The following is an 18,555-nucleotide window of genomic DNA, read 5'->3' as shown; positions in this document are numbered from 1 at the left end:
ATTGGGACCCAACCTGGCCAAGAGCAGATGGTCCCTGGAACCTTGTTATCATTGGACACGGATGAAATCATAGTGCTTAGGGCTGCCAAATAAAGGAAATGTGCATACCTCACTAAGACTCTATACCCTCATCCTTGGAGATTACATCCTGTGAGAGATGCATAAACACAGTCTCCTCCTTTCTTCCTTTTCAGGCACCTGAGAATGGCATCAAAGTAGACATGATTTTATGTCTCCCCATACCACACAGGCTTACCTGTGGAAATTTGTACAGTTCCAGCAGTGTTCCAATCTAGGCAGAAATTGCACATGTTGTTTCAGTAAGGACTGCTAGAGACTTGTTCTCTCTCCCACAGGTGTAATTTGGGTTGTCTTTGCGCAGCCCTGAGACCCAAATGAGGGAACTCTCCAGTGCCTTCTGTTCATTGTGCAGGACATTATAGAGATCAACTCCCAGAGATATGTTGGGTAAAAGATGGGAGTTTCTGTTGATTTCCTCAATGGCAAAAACCAAGGCCAGAACATACTGCTAGTTCTTGTACTGAAACCTGCTGAGAGGGATGGGGCTCCTTAGGGAAAAGACTCAAACCACAACTATCTTCAAATCCAATGCAATCACTTAATTAAGGAAGAATGCCCAGCCAACTCACTCCATCTGTGGCAACAGCTCTCCTGAAGCCTTAGAATTTATAGCTAAATCAAGTAACATCACCGGGGCTCTGGAACATCCTTAGTGAATTCCACACACATGGAGAAAAGTGACTAAGTTTATGAGAAAAGTTTAATGAATGGAAAAGCAGATCACATTCAGAGTGCGGTTTGTAAATGGTTCTTTGGTTCAGGATCCAAAATGCTTGTTCATTTGAACACATCATCAAATGCTTCAGAGAACAGCAATAATATCAACATGAGATTGGAGGTAGCGCTGGGGAGGAAGAGTAATTACACCTGAAGGCTCTGGGACAAGCAGAGAAGCATGGCGTCTGTGGGTTGAGAATGGTGCAGCAGAAGGCAGGCAATCAAACTGCCTAACCTTCGGCCCCATCAAACCTGTGTATCTGCCACCATCAACAACCAGGCAGCTAGGATGAGCTTCAGAGCTCCCATGAAGGAGGAATCACCGTAAGGCAGGCACATCCGGGAGAAGTATGAAGGAGTTAAAACTGAAAACACTTAGGAGTCTAAGAGACAGCCTTGTATGGTGTAAAAATTGAAAATGTGATTACAAAAACTGACTAAAATATAACATAAAGAGAAAATATTATACAAAAGTGGCCATGTGGTTTCAAGAGGACATCTGAGAAAAAAATTCCAAATATCCACCAGGCCTGGAAGAATTTACATGGGGTGTTGCATGCACGCCAACTTGCCCAGGAACAAGGTTTCCTGAGCTGGTGTGAATGGAGAGCAGAAGGCGAGAAGAAAAGCATTCAGCCTCTCGTCCTGCAATGAGAACAAGCTCTCCCTCCAGCATCCAGGTGCCTGAAGCTTCGGGGACACATGAGCTGAGCTTGACATCTGCCCCCAGGAGAGTCACCCCAGACCTTCCCTGACAACACACGTGTCATCATAAATAACATGTCAATTCATTTGAAAATTAGATGAAATTCACAAATTGCCAGGAAAATGAAAGTTACCAAAACTGTCTCAAGAAGAAATGAGAAATCTGAATAGTCCCATATCTAAAGAAGAAACTGAATCCATAGTTTAAAACATTCCCACATTTCATCGTGGCCAACACCTCTGCTGGCAAATTCCACCAAACATTCAGGAGAGAAATAATACACATTGAGTCTAGCTCTTCCACAGAACAGGAAAAGTGGGAAAAACTTTTTGATTCATTTTATGAGAATAGCTTAACGTTGCTACAAAAATCTTACAAGGTCATTACAGGAAAGGAAATTTACAAGCCTCTTTTTTTCTGGAACTAAACTCATGTATTCCTAAAAAAAATTAACCTTCCAAATCCAGCTATATTTTTGAAGGAGGCCACATCATGACCAAATTTCCTTTATGCATTGCCATTCAGTGTGCTACTTCCTGAAAAAGGAGAAATAATAATCTGGGTAACTGTGGTTATTATCTATTATATACATCATGTATAATCTACTGTAAATAGAACTGGTCATGTTCTGTTTGTTGGCCTGGGTGGTGTTAACACATGTGTACACTTTTTGATAACTTATCAATCTTTACACTTGGATTTGTGCTCTATTCTGATTGTATGTCATATTCCAACAAATATGTTTATTAAAAAGAGAAAATGAAAGCACAACAACGAATGAAAACCATAACAGTTATCCAATTGAGAAGTGCCCAGAGGACTAACCAGAAAGTTTGGGGAAAACAAACCGAAACAGACCTAACAAGTTAAAAAGCAGAGATATTTAGAGTCAATACAAACCGGAAATTTACCTTATTGAAGGTGAAATTGTAGAGATACACACATGTGCATGTGAGTATTCTATCATGTATACATAGATGTATATGATATACATAGGTACATGCATTATATATATGTATGAGTGTTTGTGGACACACATGCACATATGCGTCTCTCTATATATATAACTTATAGGGGGTATATATATGTGTGTGTGTGTGTGTGTATCTATACATATACATACAGCTGCTCTGGCGAGGGAGGGAGGGACAGATGTTTACTGACCACCTACAAGGTTTCTCAAACTTAATTTTTCCAACATTTGAAATGTCAATTTTTAAACTTAATGTATGTTTCAATAATACATTTGCATTTTAATGTGCTATACCAGTATAATCTCAGCATTTTTAATTTGTTCATTAATGGCAGAATTCTCCAGCTTGTATGCATTCTCTTGATGCTGTGATGTAATAGGCTGGGCGCTGACAGCCTCCCTTTTGTATTCCAGAGGTTGTGTGAAACCTCAAGTTTGTGGTCTCTCTCTGGCCTGCGGATTTGGACTAAGTTTCTGCACGTGCTCACTAGCTGTCCTCCAAAATTCACTCTAACCACCACTGTTGGGAGCATACACAGGGAAGAAGCCCTAGGGTGGAGGTGTGTGTATGTGAGGCACGCAGAGCACTGGGGGTGCCTAAAGGCCAGCTGGGGAGATCCATGGGTGAGGCATACCCCACAAGTCATGGGAGACTTCTTGATGGAGTGCTCAGTGCAATTACAGGATCCACATCCTTTAAAGCCCTCTAAGTGTACCTAGCTGCCAATGCCCCCAAACTCTTCAACCCATCCACACTCATATTTTTGTGCTCCAACAGAGGGCTGGAACTTCTCTTCTTGAAACCTGGACTTCCACAAAGGCCCTCTCCTCTGTGTGTCATGATCTAAGACAGTGTTTTCAGGGGTTTCCATGCAGCAGCTGAAAGGAGCTTGAGCTGGTTTACAGGCCACTGCAGGGTCCAGAGCTGGGACCGAGGTCTGTCTGCCTATTACCAGATGCATGGGTGGGTGAGACTCCTTCTGGGTCCCTTGGCATATGGTGCTGGATCCCACTTCTCCCACAAAGGCACTTTTGTCTATGGATGGATGCCAAAGCATTGTTAGTGCAGGAGTAGAAAAACAGAAGGTGTCTTATTCCACCATGATGCTGATGTCACTCTCCTTCTTCGAATTACAGAGATTCAAATTTGACTCAGTTTTTCAGGAGCCTGCTACTTGCCTACAATTCTCTACAACCTCAGACCCTCCCAGACCCACTCTATGAAGGACATAGAAAGAATGTTCTCAGATCTACTTACAAGGGCCAGGCAAATAAAAGCCAACAAATTGGTTCTGGTTACTCTGCTGGGAACAGAGGGCAGTGGACGTCTCATACATTCTGGTTTGGAAGCAAGACTACTTGTTCTCTGTGGATGAATAAACAACAAGAAAAGAGAGCCTGTGGTAGGTAAATACATGATTGATTTATCTGAAAAGCTCATCTCCTCCCCTTCAACTTGAAGGTTAGTGTAGGGCGAGAGCACGGGTAGTTTCCACTGTTCACCTTCTCCCTTAATATTCAGAACAGAGAATCAGTTTTATTTTGGGTGGCAATTCAACAAGCTAAAAGATAAAATTCCTAACCCCTCTTGCAGATAAGAGTGACCAGACCAAATTCAGGCCAATGATGTGTGACAAGAAGTATGGAGTGGGGGTTTGTGGAGGCTGCACAGATGGAACTGACATAGATGGGAGGTTCAGCATTAGATACATGTGACACCAATCCACAGGTGTCGTAGGTATTATCTCATATACACCTGACGATGTTCCTAGAAAGCTGTTTTTAGCACCATCCCCATTGTGCAGGTTGGGAGACTGGGGAGATCTTGAGAGGCACAGTGGCTTTTCCAGGACACAGAACTGGTAGGATAAAAGAGGTGTGACTTCAGCTCTGTCTCCTCAAAGCTGGCCACTGGTTCCACTCCCAAGGAGCTGTGGGGAGGGTGGTGATGGATATTTGTGTACAGTGATGGAGATGACATGGGCAAGGAGGGAGAGCAGCCAACAGCCTAGCGGGGGCTTTGGGTGGGTCTGATTGAAGGAAGGGGCCAAGTAATAGAACCTTGAAGAAGTGACCTCACTTCCTTGGTGACAGCCCCCAACAGAACTTAGAACTCTGGTTACCAGGCACCCACATTGTAACCACAGCCTCCTGTCCGGTTCATTTGAGTGGAGACACTCGACACAGCAGGATGTTCTCGTGTTGTCCCGTGACTTTCCGAGGCTCTGGCTCCCGGAAAGCCAAGAATGAGAGCATGTTAAGTCGCTTTAGACATTGGCTCAGCCCTCACCTCGAATGTCTGTGGCCTTTTGTCAGGAGGAACCATCAGGTAACAGCGTAGCCCAGGGCAGGCCACTCTAGATCAGGCCACAACTGTGATCCCACATGGACAGCCCCACACTCCTTGACCCTCAGTGTGTGTGTGTGTGTGTGTGTGTATGTGGGAGGTGGAGTTAGAGAAGGTAGTATGAGGAGGAACCACCCTGAGCAGGAGCAGGTAGCTAAATGGTGGAGATCTGGTGGTGTGTCATGTTCATACTGAAGATCTCGGCTGCAGGAGAGGATGGTGAGTGCTGGGGACCAATCTCTTCTACCCACATGTGAATCCCAGGCCGTCGAGGTGTCATCACATTCCTTCCCTGATGGAGACTATGCAGATGCCCCTCTGTGCCTGAACTGTGGTGGGGTTTCCCTCTGTGGCAAAGTCCAGGCAGGCCTCTGATGCCTCCTGGCCTGACTTCTGGGCACTGTCACTGCAGAGCTGCACCCAAGTGATGGTTGAGGAGCTGGTAGATGGTTTCCAGTTTGCCATCTCCCTGGAGAGGACACAGGTGCACCAGTCCATCAATGAAGAGGGCTGGTTTGAGGTGAGTGTGGGTGCAGAGGGGTCTTCATACCCAGGACTCTGAGATGACCAAGGCACTACTAGAATGCAGACTCAAATCTGAGTCTCCGCTTGAACCCCCCAGGGTTTTCTCATTAGAGTGCTCCACAGTCCCACTCCCAAAGGAATCTGGACCTCCACTCCTTCCCACCAGCTACACAGGAGGGTAGAAAGTCACCTCAATCCTCCTGCTGGTTCACCATGATGTCATTGAGTGTATGTACCTCCTCCTCTCCCTCAGTGTGAGGATGAGTCCACCGTGAATTTCAATGAGGCCTGCAGGATGCGGGCCCTCCATACAGGCATGATGGAGAAGCTGACAGAGTCCATCGCACCAGCTTTCCTGAGGAGGAACATCTCTAGCTTCACCACCTTCATGGTCAACTACTCGGCCTTAGACACATCCCACCAGGTCCTGGACCAGCTGTTTACTAGGTGAGTGCCCACTCCCTCCTCAACACAGTGGTGACTGTGCCCCCTGCCAGCTGTATGTCCTGGGAGTGTCACCAAATCTCTCTGAGCCTCAGTTTGCTCCTCTGAAAAGTGGGGTGGGAGAGGATAAATTTCATGGTGATCTTGCAGGAACTAATGGGATCAGCCATGGTGGGTGCTTACCTGGTGCCTGGCTCTGCAGAGAGGGCTGTGGACGTGCTGTGGTTGTTCATGGTGTTTATTTCTCTCTTCCCCGTGAAAAGTAGTCTGCCTCACCCATGTCTGAGATGCGGCCTTTCTGAGTTTGGAAAAGCACATGGAAACCACCCTGTCAAGGAGTTGGAGATTCCATCCAGCTGGTCCTGGTCCTGGTCCTTTTCCTTGGGGTAGCCAGTCAAGGATCTCTGGGGCAGCAGAGAGGCCCTAGGCCCACTCAGGTGTCTGGGATGGTTCTGGGTGGATTACATTCATTCAACCATGTAGATTAAGCACCTACTGCATGCAGGACATTTGGAGACAGTAAACCCAGTGAATGAAGGAGACACAATGTGTGGCCTCAATTTCCATCTGAGAGTCAGACATTGACATTCGACATCATTCGCAGGTCTTGTCATCCACCGTCCATCCCAAGGGATGCCCTCATAGCCTCCTTTACCTCTGAAGGCATCTCCCCTTATTCCAGCCAGGAGGGCAGAGCGCAGGACCACCTAAAAAAGTGAGTGGTCTTTGGGTGCAGAAGGACGGCCTCCTGTCTCTAAAGAACAAGCTGTCGGGGGAGAGATGGAGGCTGTGGCTGAGGGGAGCCTGTCAGAAGCCGCATCTCACGCATCTTTTGATTCCCATGGGAAGGCAGAGGCCCGGTGGCTTCCACTCCAGGAGGACAGGAGTCAAAGAGCTATGGATGGGTGTCAGGACCCCTGGGAAACAGAGGGGTGGCTGGGCTGAGTTCTCCCCTAGAAACCCATTCCCACCACAGACCCATTTGAATCTGCCTCCCCTTCTCCACATCTACCTCTTCTGACCACCGCCTCCAGGCCCAGAACAGGAGGTGTGTGAGCAACCTGGTCACACATCTGTCTCAGTGCTCAGTCCAGTTGCACAAGTGCATGGAGGGCTGGGGTGGGCTGTGTCCCAGACCTTCAGGAGAAGAGTGTCAGTGGGAAGAGAGTCACAACAGACTCTGTGTCAACCTGCTGGATAAGCAGGCCTGCCACTGCCAGGACAGCCTCACAGGGGTCAGGGCTGCCATGTGGCTCTCACCTGGATGGAGAGGGGCAGGCATAGGGTCCAGTCACAAGCCAGGGTGCCTTGGGTGAGAAGCGTGGAGGGAAAGGCCAGGCCTCTGTCTCTGTTGCCCAATTGCCTCCCCCAGTGCCATCTCTTCTCTGGTGGGAACCTGCCCGGACCCAGGGGAGGATTTCTGCGAGCTCCTGCACTATCTCTGCTTCAGCATGAAGCTGGCCTCTCTGCATCTCAGCTTGCCTGGCTCGGGGCTGCAGGGCCACGCCTACCTTCTCCAGGTCCAGCTGGAGCATCCACGGCCCATTGAGGCAGAGCTGGAAGGTGAGGCGACTGCAGTCTCGGATGACAATTTGCAGAATGTTCAGAGGCTTGGTTCACTTCAAGGCAGTGGGGTCTTTCCTGGCTTTGACAGGCACAGGGGAAGTCAGCTACTTGAGTGACACTGTTTCTTTCTCCTCCTGCAGTACCATCTCCAGAGCTCCCTCCAGCTCCAGCACCAGAGCAAGGGCCAGCTCCACGGCTAGATCCAGCTCCAGCTCTAGTTCCACTACCTGTGCTAGAGCTGGAGCCAGTGTCACCTCCATTAGTCCCTCCAGGGCCAGAGCCACCAACACCATCAGCTTCTGCCCCAGTGCCAGTTCCTGAGCTGGAGCCAGCTGCACCATTGGCTCCAGGGAGAATCCTCCCTCCACCTGGAAAGATAACAGCAGAGCCAGATCCAGTCCCAGAGCCCGCCTGCCCCTGGGACGTGACCACCAAGAAGCTGCTGAGGGAGGAGAAGCCTGACTTCTTGGAGTTCCCTCCCTGGCTGGTGGCAGAGCAGTTGACACTGATGGATGTGGTGAGCAGCGGGGCTCTCAGGGCAGGTGGGGCAGGCCTTCCCTGTGCCATCAGCTGCCCCAGACCTGCCATTTCCTGATCCAGAATCCCATGATCTCGGTCCAACCTCTTGCTTCCCCACATACCCTCATGTGACCTGAGCAGCCCTCTTAACTCTCGAGCCTTTGCTGTCCTCATGTGGACAGGAGAGATTGACACTGAGAGCAGCTGCCATGCAGAGTGGCTGTGCAGATGGATGAGGTGGAGCAGAGAGGAAGTTGGGCAGAGTCTGCGCTTTGGTGGGGGAGAGGAGCACACTGAAGTGCTGTCTTGTCCTTGGGTACTTCACTCATTTGCCCAGGAGGCCTCAACAGCCTCAACACTAATTAGGCATTTAATGTGTACATGACTACAAGGCAGACAAACAAAGCCCCTGGTTGTTGCTGCCTTGGGGGAATGTGCATCTGAAAGAGGAGTCAGACCCTAGGATGGTCAGAATGGGTGGAAGATGCCTCTAGAGATGGTCATGCAGGAGCCGAGTTCTGGTGTTTGGAGGAAGTGAGACTGGGCTGGGAGCAAATGTCACTATCCCGCGCCACAGTATCGGTTCCTGGGTCATCCCGTGCTGGGTGCCCTCAGGGAACACAGGCAACACCCAGGGACTCCCACAAGCCTCAGGCCACATTCTCAGCTTCCTGAGCTCCAGCTCTCACCACTGACCCAGCCTGGGACTGGGGGCTGTGGACACTGAGCTGGGCTGTGGCAGGGCTGGGTGACACTCCCTGTCCTCCCCAGGAGCTCTTCAAGACAGTGAGGCCCCACGAATTCCTGGACTCCATCTGGTCCCAGGGTGACAACAGGGACATTCAGCACCTGGCACCGACCATCCATGCCACCATGACCCACTTTAACAGAGTGGTCGAATGTATCATCACCACCTGCATTGGGGACCCGAGCATGACGGCCCAGGACAGGGCCAGGGTGGTGGAGCTCTGGATCCAGGTGGCCAAGGTAAGATGTGGGAGCCCTGGGAGCCCCTCTCTGGAGTTGGGGGAACTGCCCCTTCTCCTTTCTCAGCTCTCATGTTTGAAGTCTGTGGTCTGAGCCTTTGCACAAACCTTAGGCCCCTCCTGCCAGGCCTCGATGACCTGACTCCTGGTCCCAGTGGTAGGAAGCTCACCCCTTCCTGGGCTCCTTTCTTGGCTTGAGCTCAAATCCTCCTCCCTGGAAGTATTCCTCATCAGGTTCCAGCTGTGCCTTTTCCGGGTTCCCTGAGCCGCTGTCTCATCCAGGACAGGAGACGTCAATGAGGGGACAGAAGCCAGAAGAAGCAGGGCTCCAGCTCCCCCTCACAGCTCATTCTCTTCCCTTCCCCAGGAATGCCATGGACTGAGGAACCTTTCCTCTCTCCATGCAATCTTCTGGGCTCTGGAGGGCCCCTCCATTCAACGTTTAAAAGAGACGTGGAGACAGGTGTCCAGGTGGGTAGGCCTCTCTCCATGCGAGCACCACCTGGGTGGACCAGACACCCCCCACAGGGCTGGCATTGCCCTTCAGTCAGTTGGGACCTCCTGGGAGACAGCAAACCCTGGGGTTAGGGTCTGACCTGGTTGGCAGGCTTCAAGTCTTTCTGAAAACTTAGGCCAGTGGTTCTGCTTCAGGAATCAGTTTCCCTAAGTGACAGATCATGGCTTGAACCAAATTGAAGATTTTCAAGTGTTTGCAGCAACAGTACTCTCTGTCCACGTGAAATTAAGACTGTTTAAAACACATCTGCTGAGAAAATAAGAGAATGGAGGCCCCAGGTGACAATAGGAGAGCCCCTCCCCAGTCCCAGACACCTCAGGGCTCAGAGGACACAGTGAAAATGCTCATCCAGGCTTTCTGGGTCTTCTGGGTTTTCAAATAAAAGGGATTTACCCTAAAACCACTCCACAGTGTTTCTTTCGTTTTTTCCCTCCTCAGGAAGAACTGTAAGATAGTTGAAAAGATCTTCCAAACATGCCACCGGGAGAGCAGGAAGCTTCTCAAGGAGGTGAGTGGAGGCTGGAAATCTGGAAGGACGGGAGGTGAGGTGGGGAGGGACCAGGCAGGATGTGCTTTGGTAAGTTTTTCACTTAAGGTTCCCCGAGAAATAACGGTCTGTCTTGTCCAGCTGGACAGGAAGCGGGGGTGTGAGCTGCAGGGGCAGGTGGGGACTGTTTGGGGCAGGAGGCCTTGGTCACGGGATACAGTGGTGTCGCCTGGACTGTTCCAAGAGGTGAGGAGCTGGCAGAATGAGCAGATGTCTGGCTTCCATGCAGACCCATCAGCTGGCCCTCATCATCCTCCAGGCTGGCGGGTGGATGGAATGGGTGGGGGTTCCTTTCTTCCTAAAGCAGCCCAGTCTGTCCTCAGGAAGCCAGGCCCCTGCTGCTCCTTCTGTCTTCACTGCACCTCACAGGGGAGGGCACTCTGCCTGTCCCAGGGATGGGCACTGTGAGGTCACACATGCCTTGTGAACATAGGGGCTGCACAGCCTTGGGCCAAATGGTGGATCTGAGACAGAACTGTGTGCTCTCTGGGACTGTGCACTCTAGCCCGATAGTGGTCACTGCTGACAAACCAGTGAGTCTCCCCCAGGGCGTTGTCGTCAAGGATACGCCCCAGATGGCAATGAGAATTATCAGGGAACCTACAGATTCTTAATGGACCTTCCTGACAGATTCTTAATGGCCTCCATCGAGGCCCTGGCAGGAGGGGCCTAAGGATTGTGCAAAGGCTCAGACCACAGACTTCAAACATGAGAGCTGAGAAAGGAGAAGGGACATTAGAAGTTTCCAAGTGAAAAAGGATGCAAATGTCACCATTACACAGTGCCGTGGTCACCCCCTACACTGTCACTCAGATGTGGCACAATGGGGTCCCCTTCCTGAGTGAATGAAGGAGGAGTTCTGTGCAGGGACCATCCTGAGGGGATTCTAGGGAGCTGAGGCCTTTGGCATGGCCTCAGGTCCAGCCTGGTGTCAGAAAATCCCTGGGGGCTGGAAAACACAGAAGCCACTTGCATGGGACACCGAGAAACCTTGTGCCTCTCCATCCATGGCTCAGGTTGACTGAGGGCCTCAACACACCCCGAGAGTCCAGAGGACAGGACATTGGTCAGAGGTGTGTCTGGAGGAGGAGTGAAGGCCAGGGGCCAGGGCCTCTGGCTGCGAGGGGCAGCGGTCTCCTCTGTGGGCCCCTTAGCAATTCACTGCCCCTCTGTGGGCCTCGGTCTCCTCATCTGGGAAATGGAGGGAGATGATCTGTGGTGCAGGCCTCACAGGGGTGATGAGGTACAAGGGGGAGAGGAATGTGCAGCAGTTTGTGCTCCTCCTCCTCGAGGGGGGAGGGGACAGCACTGGTGACAGTCAGATGACACTGAGTCCTCAGGGGACCCTGGGAGGCATGGGGAGTCCTTGTCACACTTTCCTGATGAGGAGAGAGGCTTAGGGGTCTGGGCAGGCCTAAGGGCACAGAGGAGGGAGTGTTGGAGCTGGGACTGATCTAGCATCAGGGCACCCTGGAATGGGAGCAGCCATAGACACCAGATGGCCAGGGTCCAAGATCAGGGCCCTGGGAGACACGGGGAAGGGAACATGGCCTCCCTGAGCCTGTCCTTGACCCTGCAGGAGGTGTCATCTGTGAGGGCCACCCATGAGATGGATCCGCAGGGAGCCCAGGAGAGGCAGCAGGTGAGGTGGCCTGAGGGGGAGGGACCAAGTGTCAGAGGAGGGGTCACTCTCCTCACGGCTGGAGGCCTCCCTAAGAGAGGGGTCCCTCCTCCTCCAGCCCAGCTCCAGGAGCCCAAGAGCCTGAAATGCCTGCCCTAGAAGTGACCAGGAGGAGGCCTGGAAGGGCTGGGCCCAGGATGGGTTAGGGAGGGGAGGGGCAGGGACCACATACCCTGGGATTTGCCAAAAGCCGCCCCTGGGAGGTGACTGGGGAAGTTCAGTGGTCCTGGAGGGGGCAACTGGGGGGAGGCCGCTGAGGGTCCTAGGCTGTTCTCTGTGGGAGTCTGTGGTGGGCAGGAGGCTGGGGTGAAGGGATTTGGGGGAGGGTCCATGGGGGCACCTGAGAGGTGAGACTAATCTCACCACTCCCACCCTGATTTCACAGGGTGTCGTCCCCTTCCTGGGCACGTTCCTCAATCACCTGAAGCTGCTGGACATTGGGATGGAGGATGATCTGGAAGTGAGTGAGCCTGGAGGTGGGGCCAGGGAGCAGGATCCTGAGGTTTGGGTGGCGAGAGCCCTGCACTGGGACCTGAGCTCTCAGTATCTGGCAAACCTCCTCTCATGAGAGCCCCATAGCCACCCCTGGGAGTTGGGGAGTCAGGCCCATCTTAGCAATGCGTGAATAGACGCTCCGCATAAGCCCCCCACCAGTCTACCTGGGCTGGTGAAGCTCATAGCTGCCTGCCTGCAGAGCTGCAGGAGGCTGTGTCTGAGATGGATTCAGCCTCCCCCTCGGGCCCTGCCCCTGGGGAAGTGCCATCAGCCCCTGCAAGTGAGGAAGCACTTCTGTGTTCCAGCTGTCCCTTCCTCCCTGAGGCCTCAGTCTCCCCGTCTGTCATCAGAGAGGGTGTGCTACATAAGGTCTCTGGCCTCAGCTCCCCTGTCCCTCCTGCCCTGGAGCCCAGAGCCTGGCCCAGTGTCAAGTTCTCTTTGTGGAAGGTCTGCCCTCTGCTGGGCCCTGACATTCCTGCAGCCTGAGAAGGGGTGGGATGGGGGTTGGTTCTGGGCTTAGGGGGCTGTTTCTGATGGACATTGGCTGTCTCCCTTCCAGGGAAATTGGGTCAACTTCCAGAAATGGTGTGACGTGAGCAGCTATGGGGAGGGTGGGGATGTGGAAATCAGAGACCTCCCCTGGCAAGACTTTCTCTGGCCTCATCCCTTGGGTCTTACATTTATTGGGAGAGTCAGATCCACAAAGCTGGGAATCCCGTCACGTTGGCGGGTGCGGGAGGGGCTGGCATCAAGGACACCTTCCTGGATGAGGAACTAATTCAAGCCAACTGTGAGGACAGGCAAGTCCTGAATGGAGTGGGAAGGAAGGAGGGTTCCCGAGTGAGCACAGACCCCAGACCAGATCCCCACTCCGCACAAGTTCCTGGCAGCGTTCCCCACCCAAGCCCTGTCTGCATCCTGTCCTTCCTCCCAGAAATTTAAAGTCATCCATAGGATCCAGCTGCTCCAGCAGGCTGCAAATTCATATGACCTGGAGCCCGATGAGCGATTTGGGGCCTGGTTCCAGGCCATGGAGCCCATCAGTGTCCATGAGAGGTGAGGGGGACAGGAGCTGGGTGAGGGCAGGCCAGACTCTCTCTGATGACCAGCTCCAGAGCCTGTGTCCTGGATCGCTGATCAGCCTCAGAACTCGTAGCGTGGTGACCCATGGGGCACCAGGACTCAGCTGCTGGCAGGCTCTGGGAGGGGCACCTGAGGTGTGGCTCCTGGTAGCTCACAGGCCACTCTGTCCTGTAGCTACTGGGTCTCCTGCCGGCTGGAGCCCGCACACCAGAAGGCGAGCAAAATGCGGCTCTTCAGGAGAAAGAGGAACCGGACATCCTCCAGTTTAGGGCCGAGTGAGTGTCAGGAGCAGCAGCGACTGAATCCAGGGGCTCAGTACAGCTTCGGGCTAAGCATGGGCCTGGATCCCAGCTCCAGTGCTGAGCAGGCCTGGGACAGGCCGCTCCCCTCTCCTCTCGGGGACTCGGTTGCCTCCTCTTAAATGGGTGATGCTAAATGTTGCCTCCTGCATCAGGGACAAACAGGGTGCTGTTGATGGACTGAGCACTCGGCACAGGGTTTGGATAAGAGTGAAGGGGGGCAGGGAGGTGTGCCGTGAATCTCAGAGAGGCACCCCAAAATAGTCTGTTTCTTCTCTTCAGCCACCGTGCCCTTGGCGATGAGCCATAACCCTCTGGAGACCACAAGTTCAGCTCCTCCTGAGCAGCAGGGCCACTGGGACCCTCGGGGTGCACCGGGTCAGCTCTTCCCCCCCCATCCCAAGTAAAGGAGGACATCTGACGACTTTCCCTGGTTTCCACTAAAGCCCCAGATGGAGGGCACGACCCCCCTCCAAATCCCTGACATCTCCACCCCAGGGACTGTTTATCCATTGAGGAAGAGCATTAGTATATGTTTAAGAGTAAATATCAGATTTGAATGTTGCAGTAAGTTTTGTTTCTGTCACAGCCTGGGTGTTGTGGTGTGGTTCTTTCACTTCTCATGCTCATGTAAATGAGACACAGAATCTCACATTCTGCCTTGAGTTAAGAACTCATGTATGGTCAGAGCTTATGGTATGTGGGAGAAGGGAGGACGGCCAGTCCCCTCCCTGGCTACTGAATGACACTCTCAAGTCTCCCTTCCTCACAGGACAGGTGCATTTCAGTGTGGTTCACCTGGGCCAGGAGCAGAGACAGCCCCTCAGATCTCCCTGGATGTAGAGGTTGGAGGGACTTTCCCAGGCAGAGCAACAACCACTGAAATGTGGGTGTCTTTCAAATACCACTTGCCAGGACCATGTCCGTCCCCAGGACAGCGGCTGTCTTTCTACAGCTTTCCAGGAAGAAGGAATGTTTTCTGCTTCTCCCATTGAGGTTTCTTTTGATCAAATATTGGAAGTTACCGTTTTCTAATCAGTCTCTGGATTTGCATCAACACTAAATGAGGAAAAAATGTAAAAAGATAAAAGTTTGCGTGTGGAAAGGACAAGGCCAGAGGAAGACCATGTGCTGATGGAATAAGGGCCGACAGGATATCCCCATCAGGACGCCTCTAGGGCTCCCTGTTCACCCTTCGCCTAGACTGGAATCCTCCTGGGATCCTGGCCCATGCCATGGAAGTCCTTTTCCCACTTGTTTCATATCCAGAGGAAAAGATTCATGATGCAGCTTTTAAACCTACAACAGGACTTTCTTCCATAAACCTCACCACTCCCCGTGAACTAGGATTTCCAGCATCCCCGCACTTCCTTATATGATTCTTTTTGGGCAGAAATTCCCTAGAAGGCCCCCAGCCTCTCTGTCAGGTACATCGTGGCCATTCCTCCCTGGCTGGGCCTGATGGATCAGGGGTGAGCTCTGGTTTGCCAAGATAACAGACCTTAATCCTGGCCACTGAATGACCCACACTGTCCATTGCTGCCTAGGGTGACATCTGGGACCCTGGTGTTCTGAGGTCCATGGTCTCAGACAATCACTAGTTTACACACTCAGTCGTGTTGTTACTGACTTGTCCCAAAGGGGCAGCTGGGCCTGAGCGCATAGAGCACGTAGCCCCTGGGATGACTGTGTTCTTTTCCCCAGTCTGTGCTGTGGTTATGTGGATGTGTGTTACAGGGCTGTGAATCTTGCCTGTTGGGTGTTTTTAAAGATGAGGCACGAGAGCGGCAGGTATAGGAGTGGGTCCAGCAGGGGAATGCAACCCATCTTAGACAACACAGACACAACAGACACAAACTTACCAATTAAAATACTGAAACGCTTCCCACATGGGTGGTAAACAGACACTACTCTGAGCTCACCCCCAGAACCCACCCTACGACTAGGAGCTAAAGGGTTACCACCCGGCATTTTGAACATCATGCCCTGGAAACACCCTGTAAGACAAGGGCCATTGTCTTGAATTCCTTGGTACTTCTTCCCTCTCCTTTCTGAAGGCTGCAAGTGTCACCCAGGGAGGCCTTTTCAGTTCAGCCAGATGCAGAGTAGAAATCCTGGTTCCCACAGCCCAGGCCCTTCCTTCCAGGGCACTGCCATCCAGGAAAGAAAGAATTCACACCTCGGTGTAGACATGTAAACACACACAGGCATATCCCACCCAAACATCAAGATGCATGAACTAGTAAGAGAGTAAAAGGCGCTTCAGAAACACATCAACCAATTGCAAAAAAAGGGTTTTTTAAAGATCCTGACTCAAATAAAATGCAAAACCAGGAAATCACCTTGAGAAAACTGGGGGACTTTGGATACTGACCAGATAGTTGATTATAGGAATGACACTTTTATTTTTGTGTGTGATAACATTAGTGTGTTTGTGTTCAAAAAATCCCTCATCTGTAAGAGAAACTGAAAATATTTACAGCTGAAATGATGTGCTCTCAGCCATCTCAGCTGGTTACCTCTAGCGGGGTGGGTGTGAGGATAAACAAAGCCAGATGGTATACGAGTTGACAATTTTTGAAGCAAGTGACAGGTTCACAGAGGTTGATTTTTCTCTACTCTGAGATTTAGAGATTTTTGAAAACTTTCAGAACACAATTTTGATACAAATAGTATACTCGGTGTTCACGTTACAATGTTACAAATTAAAACATTGATTGAAAATATAAAGGAATGCTTCTCCTTCCTGACCTAAGGAAGCTCTCTCTCAGTCTCGTTCTGTGAATGACCTGATGATGCCACCAACTGTTCACTTACCACATGTTTGTGGAGTAATTCCTATGTGCTCTGTGCTGTGTGCAAGGCGAACACATTTCCACGACTCTGGATCTCGTGTGGGAAGGAAGGCAATGAGTCTGCTGCCAAGGTTCTCTACGGGGAAAATAATGCCCCCAGGGGGTGTGCTCATTTTTAAGATTCCAAAATCAAAGCTACACAGGTTTGCCAGGTAACAAACAAGAGATACTTAATTCATGATACAGAAATGACCTATGTCTGAATTAACATGTGACAAAGAAGAGAAAGCTTGATGGATTTTATGTTAAAATTAGATGCAAAATCATAGTTCTGGCCCCTGGCCTAGTGGTTAAGTTTGGCAAGCTCTGCTTTGGCAGCCCACGTTCTGTTCACAGGTGTGGACCTACAACACTGAGCAGCTATGCTGTGGCGGTGACCCACATACTAAGTAGAGGAAGATTGGCAACAAATGTTAGCTCAGGGTGAATCTCCCTCAGCTAAAAAAAAATAAAATTACATGCAAAATGAGAATAATTTATGGAATCAGATTTAATATATATTAAAAGATAAATCTCATTCAAGTAGGTATCATCTCTTCATTGAGTTAACACTTAATGAAAAAACAGATATAAGTTCAAAACACTAATTCCTCAGCATCAATTATCCTATCAATTTTAATATAAAAAGGAAGAAAAATCATGGTAAATAAAAATTGATGTTATCATGAAAGGTTAAGATCACGACGGACATTACAAAGAGATGCTGTGAAAGTCAAGCCTGTCTCATGGGGAATTTCTCAACCACATCACTCTCTTTTTCTTCAGCACCGTTGTTGCTTTCCTCACTCTGTTTTCAGGATGCCTTTCTTGGCTCCTTGCTCTCTCTGCCTCCTGGGCAATCTCGTCTGTCCTCGAGGCCACAGTCACTCCCTCCCATGCTTTTCTTCACTTTCTGTGTCTGTCTCCTGATATCTCCAAAAGATGCTCGTTGCCTGCAGAGGGGCTATGAGAGACCCACACCCAAACCAGGACTCATCTCTGCCCAATATGGACACTGGCCAGGGGTGGGCTCAGGGCTGGTGTGCAGACCCCTCAGCTCCAGCCACAGCCCAGGGATTCACCTGGACCCCCCAGTGCAACTGTTTTTAAGGTATTTGTGAATCCAAAGGACTTAAGAGTTCTCCTTCACTGCTGCAGGCCTGGAGTCCCTGCAGACCCCTGTATCCACAGACTTGCTGGGGATTCTCCAAGGTCTCCTCCCATTGACTGCACATGACCTCACTGCCAGGATGGGAAGTGATTCTAGTAACTGACATCTGGAATATACAGCTGCTCAGCCTTCAGACTGTATAGAACTTCAGTTTTCTACTTGGTTTTAGTTTCATGGTCTCATTGTTTCTACTATGAAGTTAGGACATATTTTTTGAGCTTTCTCTTTAAAAACAGAATAAAATGCAAAATTGGAACAAAGAGGAGCATGAAGACTACCATCCATGGAGAATGTTCGCAGCTCATTTGGATATTGCACCCTCTTTCTCTCCCTGGAGAAATGTGTCTCAAATCATACTGTCCATTACAATCATTGCAGAGTTTTTATAACTCAGATTGCTGGAACTCAACCCAAGTAGGTCTGGGGAGGCAACGGAGAATTTTCATTTCTAAGACGTTCCCAGCTGATGTTGATGCTGCTGATATAGGCATCACACGTTGAGAACGGGATTCTGGGACACTATCAAGCTGATGTGTCACTATCAGTGCAAATCCAGACCAATTTGCCTCCTCCATCTTGCTTAAGGGTGTTATTCTCTTCCCTTCTCTATCATTGTCAACTATACACATGCTGGTACCCTGTAACTTACGTTATTGGGACACAGAGATCCAAGGACTCCATAACTCCTTTGAGTGTCCCATCTCTAATGAAATCACGCACTCTTCCACCCTTAGATACTCACTTCCACACCCAGAGCCTGTTTTCAACCAAAATTCTCCTGCTTGCAAATCAGTAAGTCAGAAACACCACATTCCCTCCACAAATTTCCACATTTCTAGTTTTTACACAAAGAACTCTACTGTATACAACCATTCTTTAAGAAAATAGATTACTCCAGTTAGAGTATCTTAACAAGGCTCTCTTCCTTCTCTCTTCCTACTCCTCCCTATTAATCTTGGATTCTGTGGCAATCATTTCAATAACCCACTGACAATGCTCCCTAATTCTTTACTCTCATCATATCTGCCCTGCAAGCCTCTGACTTTGGATGATTCCAAATACCT

Source organism: Diceros bicornis, assembly GCF_020826845.1.
Source record: "Diceros bicornis minor isolate mBicDic1 chromosome 12 unlocalized genomic scaffold, mDicBic1.mat.cur SUPER_12_unloc_1, whole genome shotgun sequence".
NCBI classification, from domain to species: domain Eukaryota; kingdom Metazoa; phylum Chordata; class Mammalia; order Perissodactyla; family Rhinocerotidae; genus Diceros; species Diceros bicornis.
Note: the sequence above shows the minus strand (reverse complement) of the source record.